The sequence below is a fragment of the Bombus affinis genome, chromosome 2 (genome assembly GCF_024516045.1).
Source record: "Bombus affinis isolate iyBomAffi1 chromosome 2, iyBomAffi1.2, whole genome shotgun sequence".
Taxonomy (NCBI): Eukaryota; Metazoa; Arthropoda; class Insecta; order Hymenoptera; family Apidae; genus Bombus; species Bombus affinis.
In genome coordinates, this window is record NC_066345.1 from 5800748 (window position 1) to 5826428 (window position 25681).

General features: G+C 32.9%; 1 protein-coding gene and 1 long non-coding RNA gene across 6 annotated transcripts in view; one reads left to right on the forward strand and one right to left on the reverse strand.

Moving 5' to 3' along the window:
- Positions 1-6604: 6604 nt before the first annotated feature.
- LOC126928711 (probable G-protein coupled receptor CG31760) overlaps positions 6605-25681 on the forward strand; it is a 70267-nt gene continuing 51190 nt past the window's right edge. For all 5 annotated transcript variants that reach the window (XM_050744400.1, XM_050744402.1, XM_050744401.1 and 2 more), the window contains exon 1: positions 6605-6879. The gene's annotated coding sequence lies outside the window, so the exon portion shown is untranslated. The remainder of the gene's footprint in view (positions 6880-25681) is intronic.
- Positions 10722-12520, reverse strand: LOC126928740 (uncharacterized). Its single transcript, XR_007716924.1, has 3 exons — positions 12123-12520; positions 11869-12025; positions 10722-10925 (listed from the first exon to the last, which is right to left on the reverse strand). It is a non-coding gene; the product is annotated as an uncharacterized LOC126928740 (long non-coding RNA).

Genomic DNA, 25681 nt, shown 5'->3' on the forward strand with positions numbered 1-25681 from the left:
GTTCACCGTAAAGTTCATTGCCCCGATTTACGTATATCCCGCTCCAACTAAAAATACGAAGTCCATCACCTGTTGCCTTTCTCTTGACAAAAGGAAGATATATGTATGTATATACGATTTTACTAAATTATGACGATCTAATTATACAATGAAGATAAAAAGTAAAATGAAAGGTACAATTGTGCTAGATGTAAATATTAAAATTTATACGTATATGTATACTCATTAGTTTTCAATCTCTACATTTTAATCTTTTCAATCTGCAATATTCCGCTTGTTCTACATACTTCAACTGTCAGAAGCATTCTCGATGTCATGTAACTAGATAAGATACGGCGTATATGGATTATCAATTATAAATTTGATGTTAAATAGTAAAGATATAAAAATAAAATATGCAATTGGGACCTTTTGGTATTAATTCTTCTTAAGCGCGATACAATACAAAGTCTTGATCCGTCATTTGAATAGAACGATTAATTGTACTTTAAAACGTCACCTTAACGGACTGATGACTCATAGCCAGAGAAGGTATGTACGATCATAGAGGAGGCCGGATCAATAGTTGACAAATTGTATTTTGCAATGTGGGTCAATCGGTGACACGTAACGACAACATGATGTTGCAAGCTTGTCTCGATGGACCTTGATTACCGATGCCAGAACTATCATGAAAAATAGCCAACAAATAATATTTTTATTATAGTTTCAAATTAAAGGTAACATTGATTAATACAATCGAAAATAAAACATTCGATTACTCTTGAGTTGGTTGACGATTTATTTCTTCTTCAAAATTCTTTTGCAATTACCAGTTAACACCGTGGTATGGTAAAATGTATATGTTGATACAAGGTATGTACAATGATACGAATTTATCGAACGAGCATAATTACCAATATACTTCAATAACAACAAAACTTTGTAGATCGTAAAAATTGCAGTTTAATATTGATCAAGGAATATCGATACGATTGTATTCTGTAGCTAACTAATATTATGTACAATTGACTGTCAATAATAAAACGTTTATCCTCATCGTATTGTTTACAAAAATAGAATGATTATCGGTATCTCGCAGCGAGATGCGCGTTGATGAACATTTTCGTTAAACGGCTCGTTTGAATTTCAGATTTCGCACGACCGACAACATGATTTCATTTCCGGAATTGACAAGGCGTTCACGAACTTCACAGTGCCTCAAACGCTGTATAGCTTCGCCATTCACTTTAGTCACTATGTCGCCAGCTTTTAACCCAGCTTGATCGGCCAATCCCCCGAGAGATACCTTTTAATTAAAAGAAGACGTTTTATTTGATTAAATTTCAATGACTATTCGAACATTGCATATTTTTACTAAAACGTTACTACAGTCACATATTGTTACATGCGTTGTAGATATCGTCACAGCAATTGCTACAACTTGCAAGATTGCAATCGAATAAAAAAGCTTCAGAGAAAATGTATTATCGAAGTGATTATAACGAAGTTGAATTTTACTATTAGAGATCTCGCCGTGGAAACTCGAGGTAACAGCGAAATGCAAGCCAAGGACGAAACTACCGCCGACGAAAATTTGTTGAGATTCACAAATATCCAGCAGTTTCTCATCTACCATTCGATTAATGATTTCCTCTTTTCTCAGAACGATGTTCCGCTGGGCCGGCCGTAGGATTCAGGCCGAAGGAAAACGAGGTCACGCGATCCGATACGAATGCAATGTCGATAAAAATCTCTAAAGCAGAAAACGTGAATATTTTTCGCGATAGTTTTTCCAAATACACGATATTATCGAATCGTGGCGCGATCCACACTTCCAATCGAAAAACACGATGTATTTAACACGTATGAGAATTATTAATCGACTTACTAGCGCGATTCTTGTACGATTGCAATGAATATTAGTAGATTAGAGTAGAGTACATGCTATATATTACTCTGACAACAGTCATCGGAAAACTAAAGTCGGCCCCTCCGGACAATCGAAAGCCCCAAGCTTGATTGCTGCTTCTAGAGAGTTTTATATCAACGTCCATAGTAATTGAAAGATGATCGCCTGTAACAAAGACACGAGATTTAATAATATAATTAAAAACAGTTGCAAATTAATGTACAGTGATAGAAATCGTTAAAGTACAGTAATCTTTCTTCTTTGAAACTGTTATAAAAAATAAATTACGTAAAAAGAATTTTGAAAATTTACCGTAAAGTGAAATTAGGATGCATCGTAACTAACGAAATTAGCATAAAGATAAACTGTATATTGAGGAAATTTTTTTATCACTGATAGATAATTGGTTCGTTTCAGTCTTTTTTCTATTTTAATATCGATCGTTTGGATATTACGTATCGATCTTTTTTTCACTGTGAATATCTTAGGTGTAGGTAGAAATTTAAGCTGGAATATCTCCTTTGAGTATTTCCTCTCAGTAAAAATAACGCCAAAAGTTTAACTGTTTTATCAGAGAATGTTACTATACGCGTTATTGGAAAGTTTTCAAGGCACAAGGATGAAAAAGTTAACAAGAATCTTGCAATTAATCGGAAGTTACCTACCGATCGTTTAACGATTTATCGGAAGTGGAGTTTGTAGGAAAGTTTCTTGGTCGATTTATGAGATACGATGTAGGAAGAAAGTCAGTCAAACATTTCCACAAATTGGACGATCGAGGCATTACTTTCCAACGTTTTATGTAGCGTTGACGAAATTAAAAATAGAAATGTATATGTATTAGCAGTTTCAATTTATAACGAACATAAAATTGATGACAGAGGTTCAACCCTTTAGCCTAATCGAATCCTCGTTTAATTAGATATTTCCCTAATCACGAAAGTGAATGTTCACAAAGGCAACTCAATTTGAAATAGATCGATTTTAACTCTTCTGAACGTAAATATCACGTAACTTATTTGCGATATAAATAAAGCTACACATAAAAAGATACGGGATTCTTAAATAAAGAAATTATTATATTTAAAAAACTAAGGATCCGAGTCATCAGTTAACTCGATTAATAGATAGCAATAAGTGATTATAAACAAAGCTGAACGCGTTAATTTGATATACTTAAACCCGTGACTAGTTAAGTGTCTCTTGTGAGTGCAAAATTGTGTATAATTTTTTCTCGAAAATCCATACGTTGTGTCAAACACTTGTTCGATTCATCGATACTGAAAACCGATTATTAACACACCGTGTCTCATTGTTTATGATTTTTTAATCACGCGTGATCTTTATTCCATTTTGTTATCGCGCTTAATGAAGTCCGTTTATTTGAAAATCGACTTATTTGTACGCAAATATTCGCAATTCAAGCGTTACACAGTGATAGACAGATGCAAGAAAAGAAATCAACTTCTTTCACTCACCTCAAGTAATACGACAATACGAAAAATCCTTCGAATTGCGATAAAAGGATACGAACTCTGAAGAAGCTCGATCAAAGAGCGAAATGTCGCGGAGACAGATATCCGTCGATAGCATGTACGATGTGTCACGAGTATGCGCACATAAATAAACGATGGCCAATGCCCGAAAGCTGATCATGACTTAATTCGCTATATCACCATTCGCACTATTCTAGAGCAAGTGCAGGGAATACAATGCCGTGGCCAGCTTCGAATTTCGTACTATAGACACATTATACCCTACATACTATTTCAGATGCAACAAGCGTTGCGAGACCGTGCTAGACATGCGGCCGAAACCAAACATACTCCACCCCTTTCTAATTGCATTTATCGGTTCTATCTATACGGGTTGTAATTCATCGTTTAATAAATTGAATTTTTAGATGTATCGAATATCGTCAATTTAACGTAATGGTACGGTCCCGTCGTTTTAATTAATAAACTTATAATGTCTACGTGTTTGTTGGAAAAGCCGCGAAAATCGATACAACGCGTCAAACACGCAGAGACATGAAATGAATCTCAAGTATGGCACTGGTCATAAAATTGAACAACTAAAAGAATTCTATTTCATTCGTCGAACGCCGTGAACACACAAAGTAAACATGTCTGTTTTATCATCAAAATCGATTACACAATGTTAATTTCATGACATAAATTGGATGAATATCTTGTGATGTTAACCCGGTCGATTCATAATTATCTCGGCATAAGTGTACAATGTTTCGAACAAAAATTAATTACGTTTCATTAGTTTAATGTACCGTGTATGAAAGAATCGCCGCGGTGTATGGATATCTATTTTAGAAAAGCGATGTAAGATATTATTTTTATGTATATAATGTATTTATGTTAGTATATTTTGTAAAGTTTGCTTCACACGTAAGATCGGTAAAAAGGTACTGTATTACCATAATTACTAGGCCCTTATATTTCTCCGAGATAACGAAAAGCATCATTAAGTATTTCCTTCACTTCTTAAGAACAGCTTCTCATTGAAATGCTGAAGTACCGCTACGAGTACTGGGTACTTGTTTCTAAGAACGAGTCACACAGTGCAATATTGGCCGTTTCAACGGTCTAGTCGATTCAAAGGCGCACTTATTTTAAGGTTTAATTGGCCGAAATAAAATTGTTTGGTACAATAAATTTACTGCCGATTTACGTTCAACTTCGGCTTTTACTATACTATTGTATGTTTCGGAAAATGGCATTCGTTTTAGAGCGAACGAAGCGCGATAATTCTATTCTCACGTAGACTAAAAAATAGGCTTTTTTAGAAAAAAATTAAAATATTTTGAGATAGTGCAGAAGTAGAACTGTATAAATTTTATACACAGGTCTATTTATTATTCGCATAAATTCTAGGTATCTCGGAATTTTCTACTATACTTTTAAGAAAAACGGAGCCAATACACGATATAAATATTAATGGATCAGTAGAAACCAATTGTAGAATTTCATTTTCTACCAAGTCATTTATTTTCCATTCGTCAAATAATTAATTTTTCGATACAACGGACTACTGACGTACTTTGGTAGAGAAATGTCAATAATTCTTTGAACCACGAGTATTTATTTATATATATATTTATATACAGTTTTCATATATCTTGCAAACTATTTAATTTACTGCGCAATTAACTATGCAATTAGAATTTTATAAATTCTACTGGAATCCTCCGACTGCCAAGGACCAATCCAGACATAGTTAAACATTAAATTAGTATTCAATCTGCAAGGATATCATGCGTTTATAAAATACATATGTATGTATATATATATATATATATATATATATATATATATATATATATATATATATATATCATAGTTTGTAGTATAAATATACAGTTACAAATAAATTACTTTCATTATGGTAACTTATTTTATCATTCATGGTTATCAGATGCTACATCTATTAATTTCTTATTTATCAGATCGCACCGAAGAGGAAGTTTAGAGAGAAGATAAAAGATTTCTTATGTAATTAGAATAAAAAATTATGCACGATATGAGAAATAAGAGGAAAATAATAATCGTCATCATCATACGTACCAACTTTATAATTCCACAAAGGGATTAGTACCTGTTTAACTTGCATCCTACTGTAGATTTCTTTATCAACTTGAAATATTTATAACTAGTATTTAATGTTAAAAAAAGAAGAAGAAAGAAAAATGAAACTATGAACCAAGATTAAAAGATTGGATTAAAGATAACGTTCAAAACATCAGTTATTGGTTAAAAAATGAACTTATCAAACTTTGAACGTGCTTTGTGTAAAATCATAACCCATTTCCGAATATTGTCCTTTATTCGGTGATCAAATTTTGTCAGCGGTGCTGGTTATATAATGCGATTCTCGTTATTTCTAATTAGTTTTCATATATCTTGCAAAGTATTTATTTACTGCGCAATTAACTGTGCAATTAGAATTCTATAAATGCTACAAGAATCTTCCGACTGTCAAGGACCAATCTAGACATAGTTAAACATTAAATTAGTATTCAATCTGCAAGGATATCATGCGTTTATAAAATTAGGAGTGGACTAATTAATGTTACGATACTAGTGTAAGATAAACTTATAGCTTAAGATACACCAATTAGTGGATACGTCGTACTAGTTTGCATAAAATAGAATGTAAATATTTCAGCGTGAGAAATATCGAGAAATTGTAAAATAATCATCAGTTCTGTTGTATATAAACGAATTTTGATTCATACCATACATATAAACTCAACTGAACCAGAATAAATTAGAACGTAACTGAAAGCTGTTCTTTTAATTCAAGCGTAAAACTATTAACGAATAATTTTTCGAAATGACTATCTATAAACAACGACGTTTATTTTGAATAATAAAAACGAACACAGAATCGATCTGCATATAGAAGAAACGAAAAAATTCTGTAATTCACCGCCGTATTGAGGGGCAACGTTTTATCATAGAACGATAGAGCTTTTCAAATCGTTTCAATGTTTTCATCTAATTGCAATCAAACAAGAAATGTGCTAGTTGCTCCAAACCACCCTATAGAGAGGCGATGGGCCACGTAGCTAGGAGATCCGTGGTTATGGGCGGTGTGGCGAGGCGAAGAGAAGCGACGCAGCCCGTACCCGTGGTGAATTTCCTCGAGTGGAGGCAAAGTTTGATTTTGCGGAGGGCGCACGCCCCGCTTCCAGCTGCACAACCGACTGGCCTTTAAGCAGTCACGAACGAACCCTCGTTCGTTGCAGCCGTAGAAAACCTCTTCGTTTCTGCGCGACTTCTTCCTTTTTCTTCACTCTCGTCAGTGAAAACGAATCGCCCCGAATCTCGGAATCGCTAACCATAAATATCAGTTACGTGTGTGATATTCTCAATATTAACAGTGTGACTGTGATCCATTTTCTGTTTGGGTTTCTCTAACGTTCTGTCGCTGCAAGAGATGCTGCTGGAAATAGAGGGCAAGGGCTACTTCTCGTAAGTCTATTCCTATGCTACGACGCTCGTCGAAAGATGATAAGCTTAGTCAGTTTAGACGAATCTTGCTTCGATTCGATCCTCACCGCGGTTAATCCATTAAGAATTTCGTTAGTAGCGAAATTTGTCGACGCTGGATGCAGGCGAGCTTATTGAATTAGCTCGGTAGGACGGAGATTGGGATGCCAGGATCGTGAATTAGGATGCGAATACACGGAATACTCTCATAGATAGACGTTGTAAATCAGTGTTTGAGAAATCCTCGTTAATTCGGACCGTTTGCTCGAACGATATTTACCTACTCGCTCCTTTTCTTCTTCTTCTTTTTTTTTTAAGACTTCACGGATTTCTACCTTTCAATATTCGCGTGAGGGGAATAACTTTAGATCTAGTGATACGTACATTTATCGTGCATGTATATTTGTAATATTGATGTACTTGTAATTGCTAGAAATTTGTATTTGCTTAGAACATTCTACTTGTACGTCCTTCCGTATGACAGAGATTTTGTTAAGATCAAAATATTATCTTCGCGTTGAAAGGAAGAAGAGGCTTTTATGTGGTTGAATGGACGAACATATTTCGTAAACGAGAAGCAACATTTATCGACATTTAACGATAAACGAGCGATTGTGTCAGCTATTAATCGTGTTGCTAAGCGCGTATCTTATTGTCGATGCAACATGTTTTCTGCTTTAAATTGCATATTGATCATTATAAAATATCCGCGTACACGCGTCGTACAAGATCATTACTTTCTGATTCTGCGTGATGTGATTGAATACCAAAAATAGGTGAATACATATTTTCTAATTATAGCGATAATTAAGAAAACTTCAACGACAAGACGTAAAATATGAAATGATATTATTACAGATTATGCTAAATGAAACGTTCGTCTCTGGCAGTGTATCGTTTTCATGTATATAGAATAATATTACATCTGAAAAATCCTCAAACCATAACAATTTCATGTATTTTAGGGTGAAACGGAGAAATTCTGTTAATTCCTGTAATTAAAATTGAATGTGTTCATTCTTATTCATTGAACGCATTATTATTTCAATGCTTAATTTTAATATTTAAATGTTAATATTTAAATAACATTTATACACCGAGAAACCATGTTACACAGAGAAAGCTGTATTATAGAAATTTACTATATTTCCAGCAATACAAACAAATAATTTCGAAGCTTAGAAATAAATATATTTAATAACTTTGTTGCAGAATATTTTATGGTTTTATAAAATATTAAATATAGTTTCTTAACATTCAATTTGCTGTTATTTACTTGAAGGTAGATTTTATCTGATCGAACATTGGCTTGATTTTAATTGGTTTGAAATCGTTTCTGTTATATTATTATAAGGTCATGGCTATTGCCATTATATAAATAAACATGATACTTATAACCCTTAGATACAATGATACGCAAACGATACATTATGGTCTTAATAAATTTTAACGTTAATATGCAAACAAGAACATAGGCTGTCTAAATAAAAACATTCACAGTGATCAGGTTCCTTTGTTTTTATACGAATTGAATTAATTTTTCATAAAGATTTATGCAAATATAATTTTCATCCCGTCTGTTGGAAATCTCCGCCTCGAACGTGAATTACAATTAATTTTTTCATAAGAAATATATGAAGATATTATACTGAAAAGACATCTGACAAAGTAGATTTTCAAATGTATTGTACATAAAATACATAGAATGAAAATTTGATAAGGATCTTATGAATTTGTGTTGAATGCGTATATGTTTGATGTTTAAATAGCATGTGCCATAAATATCTTCTCAAGCGAGATTTTTATTGAAGATATAATATCGTTTACACAGTTCAGTGAATATGTTAAAATTTTGCGTTAATTAACATATGTAAAACCAAACTATAGCTCATTTACCTTCAAACGTTAATTTGTTTCTTTTCTCATGGTTTTCTAATTCGCAAAAATTATCGTATGTACTTAGTGGTTTATATAAATTATTTCGTACATGAAAATATGTACTGTTGTATATTGTCAAAATCTTCTAACTGAAACAAAAAGATCAAAATCACTAAACTAGAAATTTGAAAGTAAATAAAATATTTTAAATTAGTTACACGGTGTTTAGGCTTGGAATCTTATAAAAAGGACCACTGGTAACAGTGACTTGCATTATCAAAAACCTATTAATCACAATTAAAATACGTCCAGTGAAATAAATGCTTTTTGGACAAAAATACTAGTAGCTTTTCGTCAGGCGCTCTGCTTGATTGATCTACTATGATTTTCAAATATTCGAGCTAATTGGTGGTTTGTTCACAAGTATCATTTTTTCTATTTTTTCCTGTTATACGTGTACTTCACATTAATAATATTTAAAATAGATACATATTTCAAATGAAAATATTAATCATCGATATTTATGTGACATTCGTTAGCTACCTTTAGATGTAAATATAATTATTTATTTATAATTTATAACGTGCTGTCACACGTGCAACAATTAACCATAATCGGTTACTGTTTAATATAAAATGACATCATCCGAAGGCTTGCAAATTTTCTGCAAATTTGTCAATTCCGTATATTTCAAATAAACCATTTGAATAATCCATTAAATTAAAATTATTGTATATAATTTCGTAAACGAAGGTAAACTAGATTCTGCATAATTCGACGTTCAGTTAATGTTGCGAAACGTAATTAAACAAATACGCGTAAAATGTAAAAAATTTGAACAAATGAAAGATAGATATTCCACGGTTTACTGTTATTATTATGAACGTTCACGTTCTCGAAAAATGTGGAAGCTTTAAATACGAAGTGTATACCTACGTACGTATGTGCAATTATTAACATGAAGATGAATATACAATTATTATAAATAAAATATACCTGTATATGTCTTATTTTTCGCGTGTTACATAAAAAAATAATAGCACCAATTAGAAACAAATTTTATTAACGATTGTTTCAATGACATTGATATTGTTTATCTTAAAATTATGGTACCTGTTTTTTTTTTTTGTTAAAAACTCTACCGTAACATTGTGATAACGTATTATAATAATGCGAAGAATACGTTACACAAAGCTAACTAAGCGTAGATAGTGTAGCTAGTGGAAACTATCTACGTGTCAAGTCTAAGAATCATTATTAATAAATTATCTGCTAAAACAGTAGCGAACAGGTGCTATTGCAGTTGCGAGTTTTAAATGTCTGTTTGTATAAAAAGAAATTCGAAGTTTATTCAAAAGTTATTTAGAAGAGTGAGAAATTACCGTATAAGAAGTTTAAAAACCAACCAATTCCAACTGAACTTCATTTAGCTAAGGATTAAGTTCGGCTTTAATGCAACAAAGAGACTAATCCGTGTAATTGTAGAACGACTAGATGACGAAAAAGCTCAATGAAATCCTGTTTAGTAGTTCAGTGCTCTTAAATATCACATATTTGCGCATCGCAGGTTCTACTTTTGACGTTTGCGATTCTTGAATTTCTGGTTCAATAGAACGTCTAAAATGTATGTTTCTTTGACGTAATAAATACATATAAAACGTTGCTACAGTTACGTTATAAAAATTTCAATCATCAAACTAATGCAATAAACATTTTAATTAGAAACTTGAGCCATTTCATTTTCCTTAGCTTTGTAATTATTTAACGTCTTGTGCAACGTTTATGTACGTAGAGGGGAAATAATAGACTGAAAGTTAAATCTTTACTTTTAAATCTGAAAACAAATTAAAATATACTTTATCGATCGGAATTTAATTTAAAGGGAATATTTTGCCGAAAGGTAATTAAAGATTTTATTTTTTATTTCAATGATTTTAGTTGCTTCGGTTACAATGTTTATCCATCCTTATCCGCCTATATTATAAGATTTCGGTAATGCTGTTTAAGTAAAACGAGATTTTCATTGCATAATGCTTCAACTGCTTTATTGTTTTCTGGTAGCCGAGCTATTTCCAGCTTTCTCCCTTTTGTTGCTTTATTGGCTGCTAGCCACGAGCAGTTTTTGACACTTCACAGCAGGCTGATCTTGTCTGTTATACAAAAGGAATTTAAAGAAATTAGAATGAAACACCATAAAGTTCAATCATCTATAAGAAGATTATACATGATTGATGTCAAATTGCCAATGATATTCCGATAAATAAACGTCGATATCTTTTAACGTGTCGTTCTAACAAATTATTTTAAGCGAATCTTAGTTCGCACAAAATTGAATGGATGTTTAACATTTCAATGAGCTGAACTGAAATCTAATTGTACACATTATTGTAATTTCATATTTTGCCGATTGTCGAGCCTATCAAACAAATATCTAACTGAATGATCTAGAAAACTGACAGCTATCGCGAGAGACATTGGACGTTACGGTTATTCCATGCTAATCTTTAATTAAGGAAATCAGAAAACATTTTTATCATTTTTTAATAGTCTGGAACATTGCTGAGACTAAAATTGCTTGTTTGAGATAAACCTCGATTACGTTCGATTTTCGGAAGACGAAGATTGGAAAGACAGATATTTCTAAAACAAAAATAAAAAAAGACCTGCTTTTTTTTCTCGCGAATATAATTAAAGGAGCATAAGTTCGATAGAAAATTGTTTCAAGTATTACAGGAAGCACTATACTTTATATATTTCATACATTTTGTTCATACTATCCGCATCCTGTGCATTTTAGAATTTCCTATAAACGCGTAAAAATCCGCCATAGCCCCCATGGTCTGATTATCTTACATGCGAAATGTAGTTTTAGTTTCAAAGTACGTGGTGCATAACTGAGAAAGCGTATTTAATAAAATTACAAGTGTATAATGTCCAACAAAAAAAAAAAAAAAAAAAAAAAAATTGTACTATCGGGCAAAAGATGTAAGACAATATTAGAACAATAAGAGTCCTCTGCACTTTCTTTCTTTTCCTTGCTCCTTTTGCAGCGTAACCTTAAGGGAAGATGAAGGGAATTAAAAAAAGGCTTACTCGTTTCTTCTATGCAGCCCTTGATTCTAAACAGGCCGATATCCATCGAGGGTCGTTCTATCCGGTCTATCGATTTTTCCTGAAATCCGTTGTTGACCTTAATAGCTGCCTGTCGTTGCTATCTCAATCCAGCTTGCCTTCGAACGACCAAGATCTCCTTAAACATATCAGCCACGAAAATTGTTCGTAAGTATAAAGTAGCTCCATTCATCGTTCTCTAAGAGATACTAAACATATTCAAACAGTATACATACTATACACATGTGAGTGTTTCGAAGCGTGCAAATATTGAATAGAATTCTTTTCTTTTTCTTTTAACTTCTTTCTCTGTTGCATCCACCGATCAATTTCAGTCATTGGAAATCACGTGAATCGACGTAAGATCACAATTAAATATAGACACCACGTTAAATTAAAAGAAAAATTCGAAGGTGTTTCGAGAATTTCGATACAGCTGAGCACGAATTCGCAATTCGAGTCACTTCTTTAGGACTTTCGTTGATCATTACTGCTGGTACATCCTACGTTGATATTCCGGGCAAGATACGACCACGCGTTCAATCGAGTTTATTTCGTTTCATCTGTTACGCAATGGCTGGTCGTCGTTTTTAAGTAGATAAGCATCCGTACAATTTTTAGATGATCCGCAATCTTGTTAATGCTACCGGATGTTTTCTGTCAAACGACAATGGACTGGTTTCGTAAATATCGTTTCTCATACGGTGGAAATTTGTACGTATGTTGTACATGAAACTTTCCAAGCTTGTCTCAATGTTCTATGTATAAATCAATCTGTCTGCTCTTTAGGAAAATATGCAGCATTGCGCGATAATATTTCTAAGTTTAGAACAGGATAGTCGAAAATAAATAAAAGACCTACCTCTTTGAACATCTCCAAGCGTCGAAGTGCTGTGGCCGATTTACGTTTTCGGTGCTTCCTCAAGATTACAAATTCCCCTACATTTGGTTAAGCATTGGATGGAAAATGATCTGAAGAAGTGAAGTATTTTTTTCTACGTCAGCTATCCCGAGGGTAGAGAATATAAATACATTTTTAAAGGGCTCGTACTCGAGATAAGTTTATGCTAAAGTAAAAGGCAAGTTCGTTGAGCCAGCTTGAATCAAAAGACGCAGTTTTCACGTCCCACGCTATAGGATTTCTATATCCTTTGGTAAATCCCTTGAATGATTCAACTTGAAACAAACAATTCACATGTACCGTAAATGGTTGCAGAAATATGAGACGACATTATTATCTTGCTATTTTTGTATTAAAAGAAGAATACAATTCTCCAAAAATATATTTGTATATTATATACACATACATACATACATACATATGTAATATATAACGTCTCACGATTACATTATTATCGAGTTTAAACGAATTTGGTAATGTTGAATCGTTCCAGATTTATTCAAATTCTATCCGGATAGAAGTTTCACGTATAAGATGACACACATAATTCTTACAAGTTTTTTATGGCAAGTGCTCAAGTACTTTGATGAATCATTCTACAATAAGATTCACGGATATTTATAAATATTAACGCAGAATTATTAGCAATCAATGCGTCGAAGCGTTCAAATCTGGATATTTAGAAGCATATAACAGCATATTCAAATATTTATTTTCAGCTTAATTTTGTATCCCAGTTCATATCGTGTAAATTACGAAACTAACTGCTGTAAATAGTATTCATAGAATTTACGCAGAAATCATTTTATTATCCCGTGCTTGTAGGGAGACGGCTTAATCACGTTGGGGATAGAAGGTTTAAACTGAAACAGTAGTTAAAATCCAGACATCCGTCTCGCGTAGACGATGCTAGATAAAGCTTCTCATAATTCATTGGTATGATGAGTACCGGTACTTATCTAGAATAGACAGTGTAACGCAAAAACATCTGACTCAGTAAGTCATGTCCAAAGTTTCAGTTTCTGCTGATTCCCCCAAAACCATAAAATCCTCTGGGCAAGGCTCCTGAGTCTGTCTGCGATTAGATTTCAGAATATCTCTCGAAACGTCTCTCTGTGCTGCGCTTCTTTGATCAGCTGTCGAGACAGTTGATAATCGCGGACATGTTAATCCTATTGATGAAGTGGATCGCAAAAAAATGAATCTTTCCTTTTTTATTCTTCGTCGATCTGAGACTGCGTAACAACGAACTCAGAATTCATAATTCAGTGTCATAGCCACTTAAAGATAGGCGCCTTTATTTTTACTTGGCAGGCAAATCGCTCGAAATACCTGGTCGTAGATGAAAAGCGGATCTCGTACGATTATTTCGAAAGGAGACGATGCCGGACTGAGAAACTACGTTCTTCGAAACGACGTGCAAATGCGTGGCCCATGTACCCTCACAAGCTTCTTCTCTGTATTTAATGGTAACATCAAGGAATTTTGTATTTTTCGTTACGACCGAGAAATGAAACCTTTGCTTCAGATGTATATCGTACTCAGAAAAATTAAAGGAAGCGATACCAGTGAAATGTTATTATGTCCCACGGCCATCGTGCTGCGCGAGGGTTTCCGACATTCACAATAAAAAGAAATATCGTTTTGCCAAAAGAATAAGTTTTATTGAACTGGGAAGTTATCATCAACGCTGCGAATATAGCCTGGGGAACTAAAAAGCCTTTTTGTGCCCGATGTCAAGGTGCCTTTTCTGTCCATTCTTATCTTCAATGGCTAACCCCATGTTAGTTGGCGAAAATACTATGGCATCGTATGATAATCTCGTTTTCACATAAAACCATCCATTGTTTTAGTCTTCATATAACACCTTTCAATTGAATCGTAAAAAAAGAATTATTTCTTAACCCGGAAACGTTAGATCACACGTAACGTAAAATTTATCTTATCGTATTGTCATATTCACCATGTTTCTGAAACGTTGACACGTCCAATTGCTATCTTACACGCTATATTACTTTTTAGCAAGAAGGAACATTGGAAATGTCAATATCTACTATCAGTAGCGTGAAAAGCGATATCATGAAATATTCTAATAAGAAAATCAAGGAAATTTTCGAACGAAGACAGGGTGGTATTGTCACGAAAATGGAAATAATTTGGAAAGGGACAATGATCACGTTTTCTTAACAATTTCAACTCAAAAATGATAATATCTCAAAACTTGAAACGTGACTATGATAATAATAATAGTGCAATAACGCCATAGAATTTTTATCTGGAGTATCGAAATTATAAACTACGCATAATTAAACAACACTTTTGTGCCTCTAACATTTTTTTATTAAGAAACTTGTAACTATAACAATGTAAATTGTAATATTCTTTACTTTAAGGAATTTATCTCTTTAAACTTTGAAGTTTAATATCTATAAATATGCCAAAAATATATTCTTTCGTATGAGAAATGTACTTATCACATACATTTTGATCTACAATGTTGATTCTACAAATTATAATAAAAATTCTTCACAAGAAAAAATTACAGATAGTTTCTTCGCGATAAATGGTAAATAAAAAAAAGATGAAAGCAGAATTTCGGATTGTTCAATTGTCGCTATTATTAACAATGAACATTTTTTCCTGAATTTATCCATTAATCCATTAACGCATCCATTAATTGATTATGTGTATCTTAATTAATAACATATATATTTATCAAGTGATAAGAGAAGTGACACTAATGTGCTTACTTGATATTATCAGTTAAGAAAACGAAGTAACGCGTGATTCCAAAATTTCGAATGGTATTATACAATTACTACACATATAAAATATGTAGATTGGTTTACAAGCTTTTCGAATTTACTTTCTACGTTAGTTAATCACTTTTATCACTGTTTTCCAATTCTTCACTAAAGACCTAAAATAAACTGGCAATTTTAATTAAATCAATATATGGGCAAAGAGATATATACCTATATATATATATATATACGAATATTATTTCTGAGAAAATATTACTCCTATTCATTTTTCCTTCCTCGTGAAACACTGTTACTCATATTTTTATATCAGGCGCAATTCAAAGTTATTCTTTGGTTTCAGTTGATTATTAATTAATTAATTAATCTATCTTCTTTCATGATAAATTTTTGCCGCTTATTTGTGGTAGATAGGATCGTATCATCTTGATGGATATAGTTATCCCAATCGCATTTTGAAATTAATGCCACAGTGCTATCATTTCAATCATCTATAAATTCTCGGATCAATTGCCTCTGTCACGAAAATAATAGAAAATGAAAGTAAATGAAATAACAATTACTATTAATTTAGATTAAATCAATTTACTCGTATTATATGACAATTATCGTCACACTTGTTTCGAGTTATTAAGAATTATTTTCTTCCTCGTGTTAACATCTTCGTAGGCTAGTTTATGATATTAAAAAAGAAAGAGAGACTATTTTTGAATCAGGATATCAGTTAAACTTGACTATCGCTATGTTAAGCCCGGATATCATTTCTGCTATTATATACAGCCTGTCTGGAAATTTAACGGAATTGTCAATATACGTATTGCTGTCGATATATTATCACAAACATTCATCGTGTTTTTAAAAAACGTTCATATTTTATTCAGAATATGTTTGTTCGGCATCGATACAGTGTTGGACGTATAAACGTTAAACGAACGAATAGATATTTTTTTGACGATCCGTTTTTGAAATTGTCCGGGATATTCCTGTAGCGGCTACTGCGCTCGTAATGTTTTCCTAACGAGTCTTTTATTGCAATCATCTTTTTCACTTGATTTTTAACGTCGCATTAACTTCCCAGTTGTTAGCGACGAAGTTCGTTCTGTTTTTGAATTCCTGGGAGTAGCAAGTAGTTATAGAGCGTGAAATCGACTGAATATGTATCAGATGAATATGAAATGAGCAAGTCATTTGCTTTTTAGCCGAGAATTCACGTAGTGTTCAACCAAGTACGCCGCGCTACGATGAACAGGTTGCATTATCATCGAAACGAAGCCAGATTCATTAAGCAAGACGCTGTTACTAGTATGGTATGAGCTTTACATCATGTGCGTTCGAAGCTCATTAAATATTAATACTTGAATACTAAACTGAAAATATAAGTTTCAAGGCGACAGTAACGATTGGTAGGTAGCATTCACAGAGCAACTTGAAGAAAACGAAGTACGTTATTTTTCAGACAGATTGAATGGGCTTATCCAGATTAGGCGTCGCATCTTCAAATTGAAATAAAACATAAATTATTTGATATCTTTATTTCAACATAATACCTTTGTTTTAACGTAAGATTTATTTCATGACATTAGTTGAAGAGTGGAAGTAACAAAGGCTGTAAGTGGCATTTTAAAAGAGAAAACCTTTTTCCTTAAAATAATTGTTTATATGAAGACCAATATCAGCAAATATGGAACGAAATGTTAGTGTGATAATTCATACAGCTTTTAGCATTTCGTACGTGATATTATGTTACACGATTAGCTTTTTAAATTAGGCTGTAAATGTTATGTTTCAGCGAATCTGCTGCTTCGTATTTCAACATGCACGTGGATAAATCTGCTCCAATTATTTTAACAAATAAGAAAATCTGTACTGACACTTACAATCATTTTAAGGAATATACGTAACAAACTTAAAATCTCTCTTAGAATATAAAATTCTTTTTATTATTAATTTATATAATTAATACATTATAATAAGAATATTTTAATAAAGTTTTATAAAGTAGTATGGTACGTTTAATGAATACATTTTGTATAATAAATAACACTTGAGTAAACAAAGCATTGTTTTCTAAAAAACTTACAGTTTTGACACTTACAGCCTTATTTACTTTCACTGTTCGATTATGGAACGCAATATCATTCAAGCGCCTCCCTCAGCTTCTTTCCACTATCCCAAAACGTTTGACTCAATTTTCCGCTACATTTTCACATAACTGGGGCTCAATTTCATCAATGGTGGCAGTGACATTGTTTTTCAGCTCGTCACTCGTCTTTGGATCATTGGCGTAGGCTTTACTTTCAAAAATTCCCACAGAAAAAATTCTAACGGTGTAGAATCGCATAATCTTGCTGGTCAATTGATGTTTCTGCTTCGTGAAATTAAGCACCCATTGAATAACAATAAATTTAACAATAATAAAAGACAATAAATTAATTGAAGAAGATTGGTCATTCAGTAAAGTCAGCAAAGTTCAGTCAGAAGTCTCATTGTCAGACAAGTTTAGTTAAAATCATTCACTCGTTGTTAGTCGAAAGTATCGATATTCAGATACTCACTGGCATCTTAGACATAAATTTCAATTTGCAAGCATGTAGTGCCACGATAACTGATAACTTTACTTCGTTAACCTTCGTCTTTCGAGCATACTTCCAGCTTTGCATAATGTACGATATCTAAGGTTGCTAGTTACCGAAGTTCGAGTATACCTTATGACATCAGCGCTCTTTATTGCTATTAGTTGCTGTAACTGTTACGAATAAATATAATAAATTACGTTATTTATTACTGCGATGCTTTCAGAATGTTGCGAACAGAATTAGTTAATTCACTTCGTTCTATCGATTATATTCTGAATTCGTTTATTTGAATTTGCGTGTATACAGATGAAGAAAAGAAAGCAATAGAATAAGAATAGAATGTTTCATTTGTACATGTAATAACAGCTTATCAACGCTACTGTTTTGAATAGTCGCAGTAACCAAATAACGTTACCATTACATTGACCTAATTAAACATTGCACTTTGTATTAACGTTGGTGGATCTTGGTGAATATGTAATACCTTTACTAGTCAATGTATGCAAATATTTGTCCTGTTTCGTTTAGTGTCTATCATAGATAGTTATCTATCGTAAACAAAAATATCCTACGGAAGGAACTCCTACAGTTTCGTTGGTTACAGAAAGCCAGGAAAGTCGTACGACATATCACGATGTAATAGTAAAATTGCACGAACGAACGATTTTTATTCGAATATTATTACTGAATCTGATATCGATACAACGCAACGATCTCTTCGTACGAGATATGTTAAATTAACGAAGAGCGACTGGTTATTAAGTAGTATTGTACTAAAGTGAGGAGATGGTTAACAGGATGGCACAGAAGCAGGAGAAGTACTCCCCTATCACGCTCATTGTCACGCGATACTATATAATCCTATTTGCAGTTCAGGAATTTTCGGTTAAAATGCGCGCATGTATTTATGACTGTATTCGAAGTTATCGGATAATCGATCCGAAGTTCTAGAGATCCTCTCTATCTTGAGAAACTTTATAGAACAATAATCGCTCAAAGATAATCGATCAAATTGTCATGCCTTTACACACACCTAGCTAGCTTCGTTTCTGTATGATCGGTAAGACAAAGATAACTACGAGTCGATCGGATTTCAAGATAATCGCAAGTTTAATATTGGATAGATAATGTGGAAAGTTCACGTCTGAGAAACTGTGTATGTCTTTGGTAACGATTCAATTGAATTGCTTGTAATCGTCAAGTTTCAATAAAATGAATAATCCGCAATAAAATTATATCGCTGTGCGATGATAATTAAAATAAATTGAAATATAATTGCGAATTATCTATACTAAAAGATTCCTGATTACGATTTGCACTCCTACAGTAACTAAAGTGTGCATATGTATAGGATTGGACCTAATGAATTTTGAAAATGTGATTGGACTATTGGACATTGAATATTTAAGACCGACTTCGGAAGAGCAGTTTGCGGAAAATCGCCTTAGGGACGGTAGGTTGGAAGAACGAGGAAATGCATATGTATGTCTTCTTCTTTTGTGACATAGAAGAATTTTACATCTCTGCTCTATCAGCGCTACCGGCGTTAATCATGTCTTGTTAATCTCATTACAACGACTATATTAATGGGTCCATTCCGTTAATTTTAAGTAAATAAATGAAAAATTAAATGAAAATTAAAACTCGAGCGATATAATGCCGCATCCACGCTGCTACTTGCGAACAGCTCGCGAACCATATTCGCTGATGGTGTGGACACTTTTGTAAATTGCGAGCAGGTTACTGCAAACACTCTTCTTCCTTCTTCCAAAGGAAAGACTATTCGAGAAAGATTTTCTTCTCTTCGAACACTATCTATGCCTGTAAAATCAGCAACAATTTTTTTCTTAAAAACTTCTCACGTCTACGATAATGACCATAAAAAAATCTTATTATTCTTCGATGTTTACGATAATATGAATAGTCGAAATTTCTTTGGATGGTGTTTTCACCCCTAACACCGTTTCCCAGCAGGAAGACGAAATTGCCTCGTTACAAGCACCACATGAACTACATTTGCGTCGCAAAGTGACCAATTTTTGGAATTTTCGAGTTGCCGAACTTCCCTTGTTAGTAGCGCTTGAAAATACTGGTTTTACGAATCCTAATTCATGGTCACACGTGGCACATACACGTATACGTACAAAGTTTGCGCCGAGCGAGACGGGATTACGGTTGAATGTTAAACAGAATGGAAATGAGAAAAAATTATTGGCATGGAGGTGCTTCTGGTGAACGTAGTGTCGTAATTGGAGCGCTAGCAACTAGGTGCTTTTACAAGTATACCTCAGACTTGAAGAATTGCGGTTGAAAAATAGCTGTGACTTTCTCAACCTTACAGCCGCTGTTCATATGGAAGCAGCACTTGTACTTTGTGCATTTTTATTGTTTGCTGCTTGCTATTGTTTGCTAATGTTAGAGAGTGATAGATGGTCATTCTATGCAATACTGCAGAAAAAGTTTAATTATTGTTGATATTTACACATGTATGTAAGGGGAACCATTTAAATAGAATCACCTAAAATTGATCTGAATATTTCATCTGATATTTATGAGTTTATAAGAAAACTGTTTATAGTAACAGTGTATGTTTGAAATTCAGTAATATTTGAGCAGATATACAGGAACTGGATTCTACCAAACAACAGACATTAAATTATATTAAATATACAATTTTGCGCAATTATTCAATTTTTTTAATTAAAAACGTAACAGAAATATACAACAGCAAATAAATTCTCTGTATAATATGACATTGTTATATATCAGGCATTTTTCTTGACGATATCGACAATTTCTAATTTTAGCTTTATGACTGCGGAATTTGTGAAAAATTTCGGTTTACACTTATATCTTTATGGCGATTTGTTCGAAACAGCAAACAGAATCACAAAGAAGAAATTCCTTTGAAAACTTTAAAAAATATGTTAAGGTTAATTCTGTTCTTGTATACGATAAGAAATTGCAGAGTAATTAGAGTTAAATGTAACCACCATGTCACTGCTATTAGATTCTTCTCTGTGGAATAAATTAAATATATGGCTTATCATGATAAGCCAACAACGTTGCAGAATATGAAAAAGATTGTAGTTCCAAATTCAACACAAAATGGAAAATTGTATAAAGTATTGATTAAAACTTTGAGAAGTTATCAATAAAGTGTAACTGTAAATATTTTCCCTTAACTATCTATTACGATCGAAACAAAATCTTGATAAAATTCTTATACTTGTCATCTCATTCCAATCACATAGTAAAATATACAAATATATGAAACATATATTTTTCTATAACTTTGAAAAATAAGTAAATAATAGGCTTGATAGACGAAATTTTATTTTTCGTTGAAACATTTATAAAAATTCAACGGATTACGATATCGAAACAGTTTTACGCTAAATTATAGATAATATATTTTTGTACAAGTTCCCACAAAATTTGTTTACTTCATACATTCCACTCACATTTATTTTCTGAATACAAGCAAACAATGTTCCGCTGGGCGTGGAGTCGAATAATATTATAGCACTCAGGCATTTTGCAATTTTATATAATAAAAAAATTACGATGTTGCTTAATGTTCCCTATAAAAATCTTGATCCTTTGCCAAATATTTAGTTAAATAAGTATTATTTATCTAAATTAGTTCTTTTTCCAAACCTCGCATGCCTTCGTGATTTGATTATCAATGTCAGTGAGGAATTTATTATCTGAACAATCTACGTTTCATAGTAACTACTACGGAGTTAGTGCATCATTGATCAATCAACAATAATTTTCTGCTTATTAATTCACAGTTATATCAAGGAAGGGACGGTGAAAAATATAACTTATCAAGGTAAAGGTTTTCATGATTCATTACATACTCGTACATGCATATCAAGTGTCGTTGGTTCGTCCCGTTCTAATCATCGTATACTAGCGGAAGTTGTACTTTACGTGAAGTGCCATGCGATGCGCATGATACTTCTTCTCAAGACACTCCATGTACAACCCTCGCTGCCACCCTTTTAGATTAGTGCGGTCTGAATGAACAACACTTGCTGCCCATTGCCTTACACAAATTCGTGTGTAATCCACAATATAGCAAAGGGAGAATCTAAGGGAGATCGAAAAAATCTAAAAAGTAAATAAAATATTTACAGTTAGTATAATGTTTAGCGTTCGAAGCTTTATTTTCCAGAATAACGATTTAGAAAATTTATCTAATACTTATACAGCAATTCTCAAACATTCGTTTTGGCCACTGACTTTATCACTGATTTTTGTTATTTGGTTTGTTAATATTAACAATAAGACGAATGAAATTATACAATAAGTTTGGGTATTCTTCGAAGATTGTCGCATTTGATCGAATACGATCAGACGATTCTAAATTACAAGCATACCGAAAGTCTTACGTTATTTTTAAAGATGGTAATATTACGTATACAGAGATCAAACAAAATGATAGAAACATCTCTTATAAGTCGTACATGTATATAAGAGGTGTTTCCATTATCTTGTTCAATCGCTATAGAATCCAGTAATAAATAATTATTATATTACATAGAATATTATTTCCTTTAAAATCACTGAAATTTTATTAAAATAACTACATGTAGTTTCTTATCGTGTGTGGATATTTCTTCTTTTTATCTCCAATAATTTGTACAATTTATCCTAAGGGATATTCGAGGTAAATTTCTGTAGCAGGTTTCGAAGTCGTATCATGTAGATGCTTTCCCAGCAGAAAGCACCCGTGCAGAAAATTTATACCAATGTTCTGTCATCGCGGAAGAAGGTCTTCTGGATGTTTCCTATAGAGCCTTCTGGATACATTAATCGTCTAAAGATCCTTGTCTGCGTTATTCCGATAATTCGGTAGATTTATATTTCCCAATTAGATGGGTTATTTTTATTTCGTAGTGCTTAGTTTACTTCTACTTACTTTACTTAGTCTTTGCTAGAGTTTAGCAATATGAATTTTTACAGGCATGTCACAGAGCTCGACTCCACACGTCCAAATTAATTTGGTAATTATTTCATAAATTAAGAGCTTGTTTTTTTATAATTAATTTAAAGTGTTTGCCAGTGAATCAGTATAAACTTTTTCTTTCGATCCGGATTTCGTCCATTTTTTTACGTATATTGTGTTTCCATGTTAAGCGAGTTTAGACTCATTCCCAGATATGTAATTCTCGTAACTTGTGGTATCGTATTGTTGTTGAGTGATACTGAAGGGAAATACTTTTCCTTAGTTGGTATTTACTTTAATTTTCCATTGATCTTGCCGCAATTCAATCTTTTAGGCATGCTGCTGCGATATAAGAAACTGAAGAAACTGTGTTAGGATTCTCGTGCAAGGCTGACATGGGAACATGTATCAAAATAAGAACTGCGGAGAATATCTGTAAAGAAATTGATGGGGTTTATCATAATTAAAATCGAATTATCGACATATAATAGAAACGTTAGCGACTCTATCCATTCAATAGTTTTAAATACCTAACATATATATATATATTTAATGAACTCTTATTATGGCTTTCTTATACCTTTATGCAAAGTTTATATAAATATAAAAAAGAAATTATGCGTTTATCTTAGAGTGTATCTATTCCATAAGCATATGAATTCATACTTGCGTACAAAGAAAATGTTGTTGTAACGAACAATTTACGCTGTGATAGAAGAAAAATTTTCGGCTTTGTGGCTAATGAAAAGACATGTAATACATACGTACATATAAGGCAATATTTTCACATATTGTTTATTCATGGCAATCACATTTTCTCTTCATCGATCTTACCTTCGATTTACGTTAAATCTGCATTAATTTTATAACAAATACATATTTGTTTTTCTGATCCAAGATTACCTGTCTTTAATCTGTAGTTATCGTCATCGACACAATCGAATAAGGAAATTGCAGACGAAGTTGCAGGTACCTCGATGTAATTAAATAGATGAAAAGGTGTAAATCGTTGATAATTAATCAGTAATCATTTAATATCACGGAGGAACATGTCTTACTATGTTGTTGCTTATCAATAAAATTGCGTGATCGTGCTACGTTTCGTCTAATCGTAGCGTAATCAAGAAAAGTAATAGAAGCAGCATTATATAGCTTGCTTGCACTCAGTTTCTACCACCTACGGATCTTTTGCTCTCCGTCTCTTTCTCAAGAGTCGGCCGTTGTATATGACGAGCTTGCTTGCACACACACCACCTGCCGCGAATAAAAGCACGAAACGAGGCAGGGAAGCAACGTATAATATATAGTTTCAACATATACAGCAACGTATACAAAATGTTCGTAGAACAAACGGTAAGCAAGCGTAACTTTTACACGAAAAGAAATGTATCTTATGAAATATAAGCAAAATGAAACGTCTAATAAGGAGTTACATGTAATAATAACCATAGTATACGCTTGCTTCTCCTGCTACAAGAGATACACAAGGTATATAAATCAATGCTATTCCATGCTGTAATCTTGTGAACATAATATTATTTCATTTAAAATGTGCAAGATTATTTTACATTACACGATATTGCTTTCGGCCTGTAGCCTAATAATTTAAAGTAAAAGACGAATTCGATGTATTCTTTTTGAGAAATTGGAACACGTTATTTTCTTTGTTTATTTCAGAAATGGTATTTTTATTCTTCTTGCTTTTAATAGTAAGTAGGTATAAAGCGAGCGTTACCGTAAACTGAGAAAACATTAGCAAGTTTTTGTAATATTTTGTCGTGCGCTACAAAAACCAAAATACTTATATTTACTTTATATACCTTACCGTGACATTACATCTTCTGTCGTTTTACTTTAATTGCCTTTAACTTATTTAAGTATGCAAAAACGAAAGATTTTTCTTCTTTGCGACTTTTAATCTACGTTAATTGCCCGCAAGTTGTCTTCAAATTAGATTGTAAGTTATAGGATATAAGCATACACATATAGCAGAATCTACGGTAGAATCTCTCGAATCTCACGGGAAGAGTTTAAATCTTCGAATTATGGAGATATTGGCTTATCGACGTTATCGAGCAAGAGAGATTCAACGAACGAAAATTCGTCTTATAGAGGCTGTATACATGGTTTAAGTTCCTCAGATCAGAGATATTCAAAGGTGTAGAGAGACGCGTAACAAATATAACGATAGAAATCATAAATACATGCTTTCGACTTGACTGACAAAAAACAATCAGTTTGTGTGAGAGCAGCAAGGGCACGAAGAAAGGCGATACATAGTTTAGCGTGCAAGAAAACAAGGCCACGGTACTTCGAGTTCTAGAGGCAGCGGTGATAAAACTAACTTATAGGGGTGAACTTCGATTTGCAGAGGTCGAGCTTCTCTGAATTCGAGTTACAGAGATAAAATGACACATCTAAACGTGGAGAGAATAATTCGAGTTAGAGGTAGTTTATATTTCGATTTGCAGAACTTTTTAGAGCAGAGCGGAAGGGAACGAAGAAAATTCTACTCTTACAAATATTTTCAAATTGTAGAGATCCGAGTTACCGAGGTTCTACCGTATTACGTAATTTTGTATTTTGTATTTGACAAAAA